Below are 17698 nucleotides of genomic sequence, written 5' to 3' on the forward strand. Positions count from 1 at the left end.
GAACTGTCAGGGAGAGTGCAATGTTTTGCACCAACTGGTCCCTGGATCTCGCCTTTATCAGGAGATCATCCAAGTACGGGATAATTGTGACTCCTTGCTTGCGAAGGAGAACCATAATTTCCGCCATCACCCTGGTGAAAATCCTCGGAGCCGTGGACAGACCAAACGGCAATGTCTGAAATTGGTAATGACAATCCTGAATTGCAAACCTTAGGTAGCTTGAGGCAGTGGCTAAATGGGAACATGTAAGTAGGCATCCTTTATGTCTACCAAAACCATGAAATCTCCGTCCTCCGGACTGGAGATCACTGCCCTGAGAAATTCCATCTTGAAATTGAATTTCTTTAGGAAGAAATTGAGGGATTTCAGATTTAAGATTGGTCTGACTGAGCCGTCCGGCTTCGGGACCACGAAGAGGCTTGAATAAAAACCTTCTCCCTGCTGAATAAGGCCAATTTGAACAATCGGTGAGGGGGAACGTCTTGAAACCCCAGTTTGTACCCTTGGGACACTATTTGTAAAACCCACGAGTCCAGGTCCGAATGAATCCAGAACTGACTGAAGAGTTTTAGACGTGCCCCCACTGGTGTGGGCTCCTGCAAGAAAGCCCCAGTGTCATGCAGTGGATTTGGCAGAAGCAGAGGACAATCTCTGGTCCTGCGATCTTGAAGAGGCTACAGACCTCTTCCTTTTCCTTCCTCTACCTGCAAAGAAAGGGGAATCTAAACTTCTTGCATATCTATTGGGCCAAAATGACTGCGGTAGATAATGATGCGTCTTCATCCGTTGACAGGGAACATAGGGCAAGAAGGTTGACTTACCATTGAAATGAGGATGCATCTTGCTGCCTTTCCAATGAAGAAAGTTTAATTTAGTAATAGGTGAAAAACCATCCTTACAAAGGTGTTAATCAGAGACTTGGCTTTGTGGACACTTTTCAGAGAACAAATTTGTTAGCATAAAAATAAAGCCAGAAAATGAAGAGCTGTTTAATCACTCAATTGGATTTTTCTGCCAGCATATTTTTTTTCTCTGCAACCCACTGCTAAATTGTGCTTCCTAGCTGTTTTTATAAAATCACTGAATCAAATCTAACTCTGATTACATCAGAGAAGGCCAGGTACCCTACACCATAACAGGGAGTTTGAAATTTTGACTTGTCTACTTAAAGTTCACCAAAATCTGATAACAAGGTCAATTAGGTCCCTGGGTGGGATTGAACCACCAACCTTATGGTTAATAGCCGTACATACTAACTGATTGCGCCACAGAGACACTTTGCGAAAGTCCATACTGACAAAGGCTAATAAGCATTCATCTAAAACGTTTCCTAGAAAAACTTTAAAAAGTCAATAATCTGGAGAGTTTTTGTAAGATGTTTCTTCCATCAACCAACGAAGAAACACATTGGTACTTTCCCATGATGAGTGAGTGCTTCAGGATCTCTTGCACTTACATGTGCAGCAGAGTACTGCAATGGAAGCATGCTGGGCCCATAACCCAGAGGTAGGCAGATTGAAACTATCCTCTGCTATATGCATTTTTTTTTGTTAATTAAAGTAATCCAAAACTGGGATTGATATTTTGTCTCTTTTATTTTTACTTAAAGTACAATAACTTTTACCATTTTAATTTGTTTTAATAGTATATTGACAGTATTGTTTTCTTTCAAAAATCCACTTCATTTTCTTTACCCTATTATTAAAATGGTAATTGACAAAAACAAACTACATTGTCACCAGAAGAGCAATACAAAATGTACAAGTGATATATTAAAATCATCTTTCCAGCTTGAATTTCAATGATGCATTGGGTCAACAATTTTGTGAGAAACATCTTCACCCTTAAATAAAGATTTTCTTAATTCCTTACCTGTGTGCTAATTAGATATCACCTTGTTTTCACATTAAACAGACTTCCACATGAGAAAGCAGCAAGGATGCAGTGGCGTTAATGTTTCCTGGTGTCAACCTGTATTATTTCAGTAGACATTGAAATGAGGATACATCTTGCTGCCTTTCCAATGAAGCAAGTTTAATTTAGTAATAGGTGAAAAACCATCCCTACAAAGGTGTTAATCAGAGACTTGGCTTTGTGGACACTTTTCAGAGAACAAATTTGTTAGCATAAAAATAAAGCCAGAAAATGAAGAGCTGTTTAATCACGCAATTTGATTTTTTTGCCAGCATATTTCTTTTTCTCTGCATCCCACTGCTAAATTGTGCTTCCTAGATGTTTTTATAAAATCACTGAATCAAATCTAACTCTGATTACATCAGAGAAGGCCAGGTACCCTACACCATAACAGGGGGTATGAAATTTGACTTGTCTACTTAAAGATCACCAAAATCTGATAACAAGGTCAAGTACGTCCCTGGGTGGAATTGAACCACCAACCTTTTGATTAATAGCCGTACACACTAACTGATTGCGCCACAGAGACACTTTGCAAAAGTCCATACTGACAAATGCTAATAAGCATTCATCTAAAACGTTTCCTAGAAAAACTTTAAAAAGTCAATAATCTGGAGAGTTTTTGTAAGATGTTTCTTCTATCAACCAATGAAGAAACACATTGGTACTTTCCCATGATGAGTGAGTGCTTCAGGATCTCTTGCACTTACATGTGCAGCAGAGTACAGCAATGGAAGCATGCTGGGCCCATAACCCAGAGGTAGGCAGATTGAAACTATCCTCTGCTATATGCATTTTTTTGTTTGTTAATTAAAGTAATCCAAAACTGGGATTGATATTTTGGCTCTTTTATTTTTACTTAAAGTACAATAACTTTTACCATTTTAATTTGTTTTAATAGTATATTGACAGTATTGTTTTCTTTCAAAAATCCACTTAATTTTCTTTACCCTATTATTAAAATGGTAATTGACAAAAACAAACTACATTGTCACCAGAAGAGCAATACAAAATGTACAAGTGATATATTAAAATCATCTTTCCAGCTTGAATTTCAATGATGCATTGGGGCAACGATTTTGTGAGAAACATCTTCACCCTTAAATAAAGATTTTCTTAATTCCTTACCTGTGTGCTAATTAGATATCACCTTGTTTTCACATTAAACAGACTTCCACATGAGAAAGCAGCAAGGATGCAGTGGCGTTAATGTTTCCTGGTGTCAACCTGTATTATTTCAGTAGACATTGAAATGAGGATGCATCTTGCTGCCTTTCCAATGAAGCAAGTTTAATTTAGTAATAGGTGAAAAACCATCCTTACAAAGGTGTTAATCAGAGACTTGGCTTTGTGGACACTTTTCAGAGAACAAATTTGTTAGCATAAAAATAAAGCCAGAAAATAAAGAGCTGTTTAATCACTCAATTGGATTTTTCTGCCAGCATATTTTTTTTCTCTGCAAACCACTGCTAAATTGTGCTTCCTAGCTGTTTTTATAAAATCACTGAATCAAATCTAACTCTGATTACATCAGAGAAGGCCAGGTACCCTACACCATAACAGGGGGTTTGAAATTTTGACTTGTCTACTTAAAAATCACCAAAATCTGATAACAAGGTCAATTAGGTCCCTGGGTGGGATTGAACCACCAACCTTTTGGTTAATAGCCGTACATACTAACTGATTGCGCCACAGAGACACTTTGCAAAAGTACATACTGACAAAGGCTAATAAGCATTCATCTAAAACGTTTCCTAGAAAAACTTTAAAAAGTCAATAATCTGGAGAGTTTTTGTAAGATGTTTCTTCCATCAACCAACGAAGAAACACATTGGTACTTTCCCATGATGAGTGAGTGCTTCAGGATCTCTTGCACTTACATGTGCAGCAGAGTACAGCAATGGAAGCATGCTGGGCCCATAACCCAGAGGTAGGCAGATTGAAACTATCTTCTGCTATATGCATTTTTTTTTGTTAATTAAAGTAATCCAAAACTGGGATTGATATTTTGGCTCTTTTATTTTTACTTAAAGTACAACAACTTTTACCATTTTAATTTGTTTTAATAGTATATTGACAGTATTGTTTTCTTTCAAAAATCCACTTCATTTTCTTTACCCTATTATTAAAATGGTAATTGACAAAAACAAACTACATTGTCACCAGAAGAGCAATACAAAATGTACAAGTGATATATTAAAATCATCTTTCCAGCTTGAATTTCAATGATGCATTGGGGCAACGATTTTGTGAGAAACATCTTCACCCTTAAATAAAGATTTTCTTAATTCCTTACCTGTGTGCTAATTAGATATCACCTTGTTTTCATATTAAACAGACTTCCACATGAGAAAGCAGCAAGGATGCAGTGGCGTTAATGTTTCCTGGTGTCAACTTGTATTATTTCAGTAGACATTGAAATGAGGATGCATCTTGCTGCCTTTCCAATGAAGCAAGTTTAATTTAGTAATAGGTGAAAAACCATCCTTACAAAGGTGTTAATCAGAGACTTGGCTTTGTGGACACTTTTCAGAGAACAAATTTGTTAGCATAAAAATAAAGCAAGAAAATTAAGAGCTGTTTAATCACTCAATTGGATTTTCTGCCAGCATATTTTTTTTCTCTGCAAACCACTGCTAAATTGTGCTTCCTAGCTGTTTTTATAAAATCACTGAATCAAATCTAACTCTGATTACATCAGAGAAGGCCAGGTACCCTACACCGTAACAGGGGGTTTGAAATTTTGACTTGTCTACTTAAAGATCACCAAAATCTGATAACAAGGGAAATTAGGTCCCTGGGTGGGATTGAACCACCAACCTTATGGTTAATAGCCGTACATACTAACTGATTGCGCCACAGAGACATTTTGCAAAAGTCCATACTGACAAAGGCTAATAAGCATTCATCTAAAACGTTTCCTAGAAAAACTTTAAAAAGTCAATAATCTGGAGAGTTTTTGTAAGATGTTTCTTCCATCAACCAACGAAGAAACACATTGGTACTTTCCCATGATGAGTGAGTGCTTCAGGATCTCTTGCACTTACATGTGCAGCAGAGTACTGCAATGGAAGCATGATGGGCCCATAACCCAGAGGTAGGCAGATTGAAACTATCCTCTGCTATATGCATTTTTTTTTGTTAATTAAAGTAATCCAAAACTGGGATTGATATTTTGTCTCTTTTATTTTTACTTTAAGTACAATAACTTTTACCATTTTAATTTGTTTTAATAGTATATTGACAGTATAGTTTTCTTTCAAAAATCCACTTAATTTTCTTTACCCTGTTATTAAAATGGTAATTGACAAAAAAAACTACATTGTCACCAGAAGAGCAATACAAAATGTACAAGTGATATATTAAAATCATCTTTCCAGCTTGAATTTCAATGATGCATTGGGGCAACAATTTTGTGAGAAACATCTTCACCCTTAAATAAAGATTTTCGTAATTCCTTACCTGTGTGCTAATTAGATATCACCTTGTTTTCACATTAAACAGACTTCCACATGAGAAAGCAGCAAGGATGCAGTGGCGTTAATGTTTCCTGGTGTCAACCTGTATTATTTCAGTAGACATTGAAATGAGGATGCATCTTGCTGCCTTTCCAATGAAGCAAGTTTAATTTAGTAATAGGTGAAAAACCATCCCTACAAAGGTGTTAATCAGAGACTTGGCTTTGTGGACACTTTTCAGAGAACAAATTTGTTAGCATAAAAATAAAGCAAGAAAATTAAGAGCTGTTTAATCACTCAATTGGATTTTCTGCCAGCATATTTTTTTTCTCTGCAAACCACTGCTAAATTGTGCTTCCTAGCTGTTTTTATAAAATCACTGAATCAAATCTAACTCTGATTACATCAGAGAAGGCCAGGTACCCTACACAATAAGAGGGGGTTTGAAATTTTGACTTGTCTTCTTAAATATCACCAAAATCTGATAACAAGGTCAATTACGTCCCTGGGTGGGATTGAACCACCAACCTTTTGGTTAATAGCCGTACACACTAACTGATTGCGCCACAGAGACACTTTGCAAACAGTACATACTGACAAAGGCTAATAAGCATTCATCTAAAACGTTTCCTAGAAAAACTTAATAAAGTCAATAATCTGGAGAGTTTTTGTAAGATGTTTCTTCTATCAACCAACGAAGAAACACATTGGTACTTTCCCATGATGAGTGAGTGCTTCAGGATCTCTTGCACTTACATGTGCAGCAGAGTACAGCAATGGAAGCATGCTGGGCCCATAACCCAGAGGTAGGCAGATTGAAACTATCCTCTGCTATATGCATTTTTTTGTTTGTTAATTAAAGTATTCCAAAACTGGGATTGATATTTTGGCTCTTTTATTTTTACTTTAAGTACAATAACTTTTACCATTTTAATTTGTTTTAATAGTATATTGACAGTATTGTTTTCTTTCAAAAATCCACTTCATTTTCTTTACCCTATTATTAAAATGGTAATTGACAAAAACAAACTACATTGTCACCAGAAGAGCAATACAAAATGTACAAGTGATATATTAAAATCATCTTTCCAGCTTGAATTTCAATGATGCATTGGGGCAACGATTTTGTGAGAAACATCTTCACCCTTAAATAAAGATTTTCTTAATTCCTTACCTGTGTGCTAATTAGATATCACCTTGATTTCATATTAAACAGACTTCCACATGAGAAAGCAGCAAGGATGCAGTGGCGTTAATGTTTCCTGGTGTCAACTTGTATTATTTCAGTAGACATTGAAATGAGGATGCATCTTGCTGCCTTTCCAATGAAGCAAGTTTAATTTAGTAATAGGTGAAAAACCATCCTTACAAAGGTGTTAATCAGAGACTTGGCTTTGTGGACACTTTTCAGAGAACAAATTTGTTAGCATAAAAATAAAGCCAGAAAATGAAGAGCTGTTTAATCACTCAATTGGATTTTTCTGCCAGCATATTTTTTTTCTCTGCAACCCACTGCTAAATTGTGCTTCCTAGCTGTTTTTATAAAATCACTGAATCAAATCTAACTCTGATTACATCAGAGAAGGCCAGGTACCCTACACCGTAACAGGGGGTTTGAAATTTTGACTTGTCTACTTAAAGATCACCAAAATCTGATAACAAGGGAAATTAGGTCCCTGGGTGGGATTGAACCACCAACCTTTCGGTTAATAGCCAAACACACTAACCGATTGCGCCACAGAGACACTTTGCAAAAAGTGCCTACTGACAAAGGCTAATAAGCATACATCTGGAACGTTTCCTAGAAAAACATTAAAAAATCAATAATCTGGAGAGTTTTTGTAAGATGTTTCTTCCATCAACTAACGAATAAACACATTGGTACTTTCCCATGATGAGTGAGTGCTTCAGGATCTCTTGCACTTACATGTGCAGCAGAGTACTGCAATGGAAGCATGCTGGACCCATAACCCAGAGGTAGGCAGATTGAAACTATCCTTTGCTATATGCATTTTTTTTGTTAATTTAAGTAATTAAAACTGGGATTGATATTTTTGCTCTTTTATTTTTACTTTAAGTACAATAACTTTTACCATTTTAATTTGTTTTAATAGTATATTGACATTATAGTTTTCTTTCAAAAATCCACTTAATTTTCTTTACCCTGTTATTAAAATGGTAATTGACAAAAAAAACTACATTGTCACCAGAAGAGCAATACAAAATGTACAAGTGATATATTAAAATCATCTTTCCAGCTTGAATTTCAATGATGCATTGGGGCAACAATTTTGTGAGAAACATCTTCACCCTTAAATAAAGATTTTCGTAATTCCTTACCTGTGTGCTAATTCGATATCACCTTGTTTTCACATTAAACAGACTTCCACATGAGAAAGCAGCAAGGATGCAGTGGCGTTAATGTTTCCTGGTGTCAACCTGTATTATTTCAGTAGACATTGAAATGAGGATGCATCTTGCTGCCTTTCCAATGAAGCAAGTTTAATTTAGTAATAGGTGAAAAACCATCCCTACAAAGGTGTTAATCAGAGACTTGGCTTTGTGGACACTTTTCAGAGAACAAATTTGTTAGCATAAAAATAAAGCAAGAAAATTAAGAGCTGTTTAATCACTCAATTGGATTTTCTGCCAGCATATTTTTTTTCTCTGCAAACCACTGCTAAATTGTGCTTCCTAGCTGTTTTTATAAAATCACTGAATCAAATCTAACTCTGATTACATCAGAGAAGGCCAGGTACCCTACACAATAAGAGGGGGTTTGAAATTTTGACTTGTCTTCTTAAATATCACCAAAATCTGATAACAAGGTCAATTACGTCCCTGGGTGGGATTGAACCACCAACCTTTTGGTTAATAGCCGTACACACTAACTGATTGCGCCACAGAGACACTTTGCAAACAGTACATACTGACAAAGGCTAATAAGCATTCATCTAAAACGTTTCCTAGAAAAACTTAATAAAGTCAATAATCTGGAGAGTTTTTGTAAGATGTTTCTTCTATCAACCAACGAAGAAACACATTGGTACTTTCCCATGATGAGTGAGTGCTTCAGGATCTCTTGCACTTACATGTGCAGCAGAGTACAGCAATGGAAGCATGCTGGGCCCATAACCCAGAGGTAGGCAGATTGAAACTATCCTCTGCTATATGCATTTTTTTGTTTGTTAATTAAAGTATTCCAAAACTGGGATTGATATTTTGGCTCTTTTATTTTTACTTTAAGTACAATAACTTTTACCATTTTAATTTGTTTTAATAGTATATTGACAGTATTGTTTTCTTTCAAAAATCCACTTCATTTTCTTTACCCTATTATTAAAATGGTAATTGACAAAAACAAACTACATTGTCACCAGAAGAGCAATACAAAATGTACAAGTGATATATTAAAATCATCTTTCCAGCTTGAATTTCAATGATGCATTGGGGCAACGATTTTGTGAGAAACATCTTCACCCTTAAATAAAGATTTTCTTAATTCCTTACCTGTGTGCTAATTAGATATCACCTTGTTTTCACATTAAACAGACTTCCACATGAGAAAGCAGCAAGGATGCAGTGGCGTTAATGTTTCCTGGTGTCAACCTGTATTATTTCAGTAGACATTGAAATGAGGATGCATCTTGCTGCCTTTCCAATGAAGCAAGTTTAATTTAGTAATAGGTGAAAAACCATCCTTACAAAGGTGTTAATCAGAGACTTGGCTTTGTGGACACTTTTCAGAGAACAAATTTGTTAGCATAAAAATAAAGCCAGAAAATAAAGAGCTGTTTAATCACTCAATTGGATTTTTCTGCCAGCATATTTTTTTTCTCTGCAACCCACTGCTAAATTGTGCTTCCTAGCTTTTTTTATAAAATCACTGAATCAAATCTAACTCTGATAACATCAGAGAAGGCCAGGTACCCTACACAATAACAGGGGGTATGAAATTTGACTTGTCTACTTAAAGATCACCAAAATCTGACCACAAGGTCAATTACGTCCCTGGGTGGGATTGAACCACTAACCTTTTGGTTAATAGCCGTACACACTAACTGATTGCGCCACAGAGACACTTTGCAAAAGTATATACTGACAAATGCTAATAAGCATTCATCTAAAACGTTTCCTAGAAAAACTTAAAAAAGTCAATAATCTGGAGAGTTTTTTTAAGATGTTTCTTCTATCAACCAACGAAGAAACACATTGGTACTTTCCCATGATGAGTGAGTGCTTCAGGATCTCTTGCACGTACGTGTGCAGCAGAGTACAGCAATGGAAGCATGCTGGGCCCATAACCCAGAGGTAGGCAGATTGAAACTATCCTCTGCTATATGCATTTTTTTTTGTTAATTAAAGTAATCCAAAACTGGGATTGATATTTTGGCTCTTTTATTTTTACTTAAAGTACAATAACTCTTACCATTTTAATTTGTTTTAATAGTATATTGACAGTATTGTTTTCTTTCAAAAATCCACTTCATTTTCTTTACCCTATTATTAAAATGGTAATTGACAAAAACAAACTACATTGTCACCAGAAGAGCAATACAAAATGTACAAGTGATATATTAAAATCATCTTTCCAGCTTGAATTTCAATGATGCATTGGGGCAACGATTTTGTGAGAAACATCTTCACCCTTAAATAAAGATTTTCTTAATTCCTTACCTGTGTGCTAATTAGATATCACCTTGTTTTCACATTAAACAGACTTCCACATGAGAAAGCAGCAAGGATGCAGTGGCGTTAATGTTTCCTGGTGTCAACCTGTATTATTTCAGTAGACATTGAAATGAGGATGCATCTTGCTGCCTTTCCAATGAAGCAAGTTTAATTTAGTAATAGGTGAAAAACCATCCCTACAAAGGTGTTAATCAGAGACTTTACTTTGTGGACACTTTTCAGAGAACAAATTTGTTAGCATAAAAATAAAGCCAGAAAATGAAGAGCTGTTTAATCACTCAATTGGATTTTTCTGCCAGCATATTTCTTTTTCTCTACAACCCACTGCTAAATTGTGCTTCCTAGCTGTTTTTATAAATCACTGAATCAAATCTAACTCTGATTACATCAGAGAAGGCCAGGTACCCTACACCATAACAGGGGGTTTGAAATTTTGACTTGTCTACTTAAAGATCACCAAAATCTGATAACAAGGTCAATTACGTACCTGGGTGGGATTGAACCACCAACCTTTTGGTTAATAGCCGTACACACTAACTGATTGCGCCACAGAAACACATTGCAAAAGTATATACTGACAAGGGCTAATAAGCATTCATCTAAAACGTTTCCTAGAAAAACTTTAAAAAGTCAATAATCTGGAGAGTTTTTGTAAGATGTTTCTTCCATCAACCAACGAAGAAACACATTGGTACTTTCCCATGATGAGTGAGTGCTTCAGGATCTCTTGCACTTACATGTGCAGCAGAGTACAGCAATGGAAGCATGCTGGGCTCATAACCCAGAGGTAGGCAGATTGAAACTATCCTCTGTTGTATGCTTTTTTTTTTTAATTAAAGTAATCCAAAACTGGGATTGATATTTTGGCTCTTTTATTTTTACTTAAAGTACAATAACTTTTACCATTTTAATTTGTTTTAATAGTATATTGACAGTATTGTTTTCTTTCAAAAATCCACTTCATTTTCTTTACCCTATTATTAAAATGGTAATTGACAAAAACAAACTACATTGTCACCAGAAGAGCAATACAAAATGTACAAGTGATATATTAAAATCATCTTTCCAGCTTGAATTTCAATGATGCATTGGGGCAACGATTTTGTGAGAAACATCTTCACCCTTAAATAAAGATTTTCTTAATTCCTTACCTGTGTGCTAATTAGATATCACCTTGTTTTCATATTAAACAGACTTCCACATGAGAAAACAGCAAGGATGCAGTGGCGTTAATGTTTCCTGGTGTCAACTTGTATTATTTCAGTAGACATTGAAATGAGGATGCATCTTGCTGCCTTTCCAATGAAGCAAGTTTAATTTAGTAATAGGTGAAAAACCATCCTTACAAAGGTGTTAATCAGAGACTTGGCTTTGTGGACACTTTTCAGAGAACAAATTTGTTAGCATAAAAATAAAGCCAGAAAATGAAGAGCTGTTTAATCACTCAATTGGATTTTTCTGCCAGCATATTTTTTTTCTCTGCAACCCACTGCTAAATTGTGCTTCCTAGCTGTTTTTATAAAATCACTGAATCAAATCTAACTCTGATTACATCAGAGAATGCCAGGTACCCTACACCGTAACAGGGGGTTTGAAATTTTGACTTGTCTACTTAAAGATCACCAAAATCTGATAACAAGGGAAATTAGGTCCCTGGGTGGGATTGAACCACCAACCTTATGGTTAATAGCCGTACATACTAACTGATTGCGCCACAGAGACATTTTGCAAAAGTCCATACTGACAAAGGCTAATAAGCATTCATCTAAAACGTTTCCTAGAAAAACTTTAAAAAGTCAATAATCTGGAGAGTTTTTGTAAGATGTTTCTTCCATCAACCAACGAAGAAACACATTGGTACTTTCCCATGATGAGTGAGTGCTTCAGGATCTCTTGCACTTACATGTGCAGCAGAGTACTGCAATGGAAGCATGATAGGCCCATAACCCAGAGGTAGGCAGATTGAAACTATCCTCTGCTATATGCATTTTTTTTTTGTTAATTAAAGTAATCCAAAACAGGGATTGATATTTTGTCTCTTTTATTTTTACTTAAAGTACAATAACTTTTACCATTTTAATTTGTTTTAATAGTATATTGACAGTATTGTTTTCTTTCAAAAATCCACTTCATTTTCTTTACCCTATTATTAAAATGGTAATTGACAAAAACAAACTACATTGTCACCAGAAGAGCAATACAAAATGTACAAGTGATATATTAAAATCATCTTTCCAGCTTGAATTTCAATGATGCATTGGGTCAACAAATTTGTGAGAAACATCTTCACCCTTAAATAAAGATTTTCTTAATTCCTTACCTGTGTGCTAATTAGATATCACCTTGTTTTCACATTAAACAGACTTCCACATGAGAAAGCAGCAAGGAAGCAGTGGCGTTAATGTTTCCTGGTGTCAATCTGTATTATTTCAGTAGACATTGAAATGAGGATGCATCTTGCTGCCTTTCCAATGAAGCAAGTTTAATTTAGTAATAGGTGAAAAACCATCCTTACAAAGGTGTTAATCAGAGACTTGGCTTTGTGGACACTTTTCAGAGAACAAATTTGTTAGCATAAAAATAAAGCCAGAAAATGAAGAGCTGTTTAATCACTCGATTGGATTTTTCTGCCAGCATATTTTTTTTCTCTGCAACCCACTGCTAAATTGTGCTTCCTAGCTGTTTTTTTTATAAAATCACTGAATCAAATCTAACTCTGATTACATCAGAGAAGGCCTTGTACCCTACACCATAAGAGGGGGTTTGAAATTTTGACTTGTCTACTTAAATATCACCAAAATCTGATCACAAGTTTAATTAGGTCCCTGGGTGGGATTGAACCACCAACCTTTCGGTTAATAGCCGAACACACTAACCGATTGCGCCACAGAGACACTTTGCGAAAAGTGCCTACTGACAAAGGCTAATAAGCATACATCTAGAACGTTTCCTAGAAAAACATTAAAAAATCAATAATCTGGAGAGTTTTTGTAAGATGTTTCTTCCATCAACTAACGAATAAACACATTGGTACTTTCCCATGATGAGTGAGTGCTTCAGGATCTCTTGCACTTACATGTGCAGCAGAGTACTGCAATGGAAGCATGCTGGACCCATAACCCAGAGGTAGGCAGATTGAAACTATCCTTTGCTATATGCATTTTTTTGTTAATTTAAGTAATCAAAACTGGGATTGATATTTTTGCTCTTTTATTTTTACTTAAAGTACAATAACTTTTACCATTTTAATTTGTTTTAATAGTATATTGACAGTATAGTTTTCTTTCAAAAATCCACTTAATTTTCTTTACCCTGTTATTAAAATGGTAATTGACAAAAAAAACTACATTGTCACCAGAAGAGCAATACAAAATGTACAAGTGATATATTAAAATCATCTTTCCAGCTTGAATTTCAATGATGCATTGGGGCAACAATTTTGTGAGAAACATCTTCAAGTAGTGGTGATCTTTAAGTAGACAAGTCAAATTTCATACCCCCTGTTATTGTGTAGGGTACCTGGCCTTCTCTGATGTTATCAGAGTTAGATTTGATTCAGTGATTTTATAAAAAAAGCTAGGAAGCACAATTTAGCAGTGGGTTGCAGAGAAAAAAAATATGCTGGCAGAAAAATCCAATTGAGTGATTAAACAGCTCTTTATTTTCTGGCTTTATTTTTATGCTAACAAATTTGTTCTCTGAAAAGTGTCCACAAAGCCAAGTCTCTGATTAACACCTTTGTAAGGATGGTTTTTCACCTATTACTAAATTAAACTTGCTTCATTGGAAAGGCAGCAAGATGCATCCTCATTTCAATGTCTACTGAAATAATACAAGTTGACACCAGGAAACATTAACGCCACTGCATCCTTGCTGTTTTCTCATGTGGAAGTCTGTTTAATATGAAAACAAGGTGATATCTAATTAGCACACAGGTAAGGAATTAAGAAAATCTTTATTTAAGGGTGAAGATGTTTCTCACAAAATCGTTGCCCCAATGCATCATTGAAATTCAAGCTGGAAAGATGATTTTAATATATCACTTGTACATTTTGTATTGCTCTTCTGGTGACAATGTAGTTTGTTTTTGTCAATTACCATTTTAATAATAGGGTAAAGAAAATGAAGTGGATTTTTGAAAGAAAACAATACTGTCAATATACTATTAAAACAAATTAAAATGGTAAAAGTTATTGTACTTTAAGTAAAAATAAAAGAGCCAAAATATCAATCCCAGTTTTGGATTACTTTAATTAAAAAAAAAAAAGCATACAGCAGAGGATAGTTTCAATCTGCCTACCTCTGGGTTATGAGCCCAGCATGCTTCCATTGCTGTACTCTGCTGCACATGTAAGTGCAAGAGATCCTGAAGCACTCACTCATCATGGGAAAGTACCAATGTGTTTCTTCGTTGGTTGATGGAAGAAACATCTTACAAAAACTCTCCAGATTATTGACTTTTTAAAGTTTTTCTAGGAAACGTTTTAGATGAATGCTTATTAGCCCTTGTCAGTATATACTTTTGCAATGTGTTTCTGTGGCGCAATCAGTTAGTGTGTACGGCTATTAACCAAAAGGTTGGTGGTTCAATCCCACCCAGGTACGTAATTGACCTTGTTATCAGATTTTGGTGATCTTTAAGTAGACAAGTCAAAATTTCAAACCCCCTGTTATGGTGTAGGGTACCTGGCCTTCTCTGATGTAATCAGAGTTAGATTTGATTCAGTGATTTATAAAAACAGCTAGGAAGCACAATTTAGCAGTGGGTTGTAGAGAAAAAGAAATATGCTGGCAGAAAAATCCAATTGAGTGATTAAACAGCTCTTCATTTTCTGGCTTTATTTTTATGCTAACAAATTTGTTCTCTGAAAAGTGTCCACAAAGTAAAGTCTCTGATTAACACCTTTGTAGGGATGGTTTTTCACCTATTACTAAATTAAACTTGCTTCATTGGAAAGGCAGCAAGATGCATCCTCATTTCAATGTCTACTGAAATAATACAGGTTGACACCAGGAAACATTAACGCCACTGCATCCTTGCTGCTTTCTCATGTGGAAGTCTGTTTAATGTGAAAACAAGGTGATATCTAATTAGCACACAGGTAAGGAATTAAGAAAATCTTTATTTAAGGGTGAAGATGTTTCTCACAAAATCGTTGCCCCAATGCATCATTGAAATTCAAGCTGGAAAGATGATTTTAATATATCACTTGTACATTTTGTATTGCTCTTCTGGTGACAATGTAGTTTGTTTTTGTCAATTACCATTTTAATAATAGGGTAAAGAAAATGAAGTGGATTTTTGAAAGAAAACAATACTGTCAATATACTATTAAAACAAATTAAAATGGTAAGAGTTATTGTACTTTAAGTAAAAATAAAAGAGCCAAAATATCAATCCCAGTTTTGGATTACTTTAATTAACAAAAAAAAATGCATATAGCAGAGGATAGTTTCAATCTGCCTACCTCTGGGTTATGGGCCCAGCATGCTTCCATTGCTGTACTCTGCTGCACACGTACGTGCAAGAGATCCTGAAGCACTCACTCATCATGGGAAAGTACCAATGTGTTTCTTCGTTGGTTGATAGAAGAAACATCTTAAAAAAACTCTCCAGATTATTGACTTTTTTAAGTTTTTCTAGGAAACGTTTTAGATGAATGCTTATCAGCATTTGTCAGTATATACTTTTGCAAAGTGTCTCTGTGGCGCAATCGGTTAGTGTGTTTGGCTATTAACCGAAAGGTTGGTGGTTCAATCCCACCCAGGGACCTAATTTCCCTTGTTATCAGATTTTGGTGATCTTTAAGTAGACAAGTCAAAATTTCAAACCCCCTGTTACGGTGTAGGGTACCTGGCCTTCTCTGATGTAATCAGAGTTAGATTTGATTCAGTGATTTTATAAAAACAGCTAGGAAGCACAATTTAGCAGTGGGTTGCAGAGAAAAAAAATATGCTGGCAGAAAAATCCAATTGAGTGATTAAACAGCTCTTCATTTTCTGGCTTTATTTTTATGCTAACAAATTTGTTCTCTGAAAAGTGTCCACAAAGCCAAGTCTCTGATTAACACCTTTGTAAGGATGGTTTTTCACCTATTACTAAATTAAACTTGCTTCATTGGAAAGGCAGCAAGATGCATCCTCATTTCAATGTCTACTGAAATAATACAAGTTGACACCAGGAAACATTAACGCCACTGCATCCTTGCTGCTTTCTCATGTGGAAGTCTGTTTAATATGAAATCAAGGTGATATCTAATTAGCACACAGGTAAGGAATTAAGAAAATCTTTATTTAAGGGTGAAGATGTTTCTCACAAAATCGTTGCCCCAATGCATCATTGAAATTCAAGCTGGAAAGATGATTTTAATATATCACTTGTACATTTTGTATTGCTCTTCTGGTGACAATGTAGTTTGTTTTTGTCAATTACCATTTTAATAATAGGGTAAAGAAAATGAAGTGGATTTTTGAAAGAAAACAATACTGTCAATATACTATTAAAACAAATTAAAATGGTAAAAGTTATTGTACTTAAAGTAAAAATAAAAGAGCCAAAATATCAATCCCAGTTTTGGAATACTTTAATTAACAAACAAAAAAATGCATATAGCAGAGGATAGTTTCAATCTGCCTACCTCTGGGTTATGGGCCCAGCATGCTTCCATTGCTGTACTCTGCTGCACATGTAAGTGCAAGAGATCCTGAAGCACTCACTCATCATGGGAAAGTACCAATGTGTTTCTTCGTTGGTTGATAGAAGAAACATCTTACAAAAACTCTCCAGATTATTGACTTTATTAAGTTTTTCTAGGAAACGTTTTAGATGAATGCTTATTAGCCTTTGTCAGTATGTACTGTTTGCAAAGTGTCTCTGTGGCGCAATCAGTTAGTGTGTACGGCTATTAACCAAAAGGTTGGTGGTTCAATCCCACCCAGGGACGTAATTGACCTTGTTATCAGATTTTGGTGATATTTAAGAAGACAAGTCAAAATTTCAAACCCCCTCTTATTGTGTAGGGTACCTGGCCTTCTCTGATGTAATCAGAGTTAGATTTGATTCAGTGATTTTATAAAAACAGCTAGGAAGCACAATTTAGCAGTGGTTTGCAGAGAAAAAAAATATGCTGGCAGAAAATCCAATTGAGTGATTAAACAGCTCTTAATTTTCTTGCTTTATTTTTATGCTAACAAATTTGTTCTCTGAAAAGTGTCCACAAAGCCAAGTCTCTGATTAACACCTTTGTAGGGATGGTTTTTCACCTATTACTAAATTAAACTTGCTTCATTGGAAAGGCAGCAAGATGCATCCTCATTTCAATGTCTACTGAAATAATACAGGTTGACACCAGGAAACATTAACGCCACTGCATCCTTGCTGCTTTCTCATGTGGAAGTCTGTTTAATGTGAAAACAAGGTGATATCTAATTAGCACACAGGTAAGGAATTACGAAAATCTTTATTTAAGGGTGAAGATGTTTCTCACAAAATTGTTGCCCCAATGCATCATTGAAATTCAAGCTGGAAAGATGATTTTAATATATCACTTGTACATTTTGTATTGCTCTTCTGGTGACAATGTAGTTTTTTTTGTCAATTACCATTTTAATAACAGGGTAAAGAAAATTAAGTG

At 35.3% G+C, this 17698-nt stretch overlaps 1 non-coding gene across 1 annotated transcript; it reads right to left on the reverse strand.

The window, feature by feature from the left end:
* Nucleotides 1-12884: 12884 nt before the first annotated feature.
* TRNAN-AUU (transfer RNA asparagine (anticodon AUU)) lies at nucleotides 12885-12958 on the reverse strand. Its single transcript has one exon. It is a non-coding gene; the product is annotated as a tRNA-Asn (tRNA).
* Nucleotides 12959-17698: the final 4740 nt, after the last annotated feature.

This window comes from Pseudophryne corroboree, unplaced genomic scaffold (genome assembly GCF_028390025.1).
Source record: "Pseudophryne corroboree isolate aPseCor3 unplaced genomic scaffold, aPseCor3.hap2 scaffold_1357, whole genome shotgun sequence".
NCBI lineage: Eukaryota > Metazoa > Chordata > Amphibia > Anura > Myobatrachidae > Pseudophryne > Pseudophryne corroboree.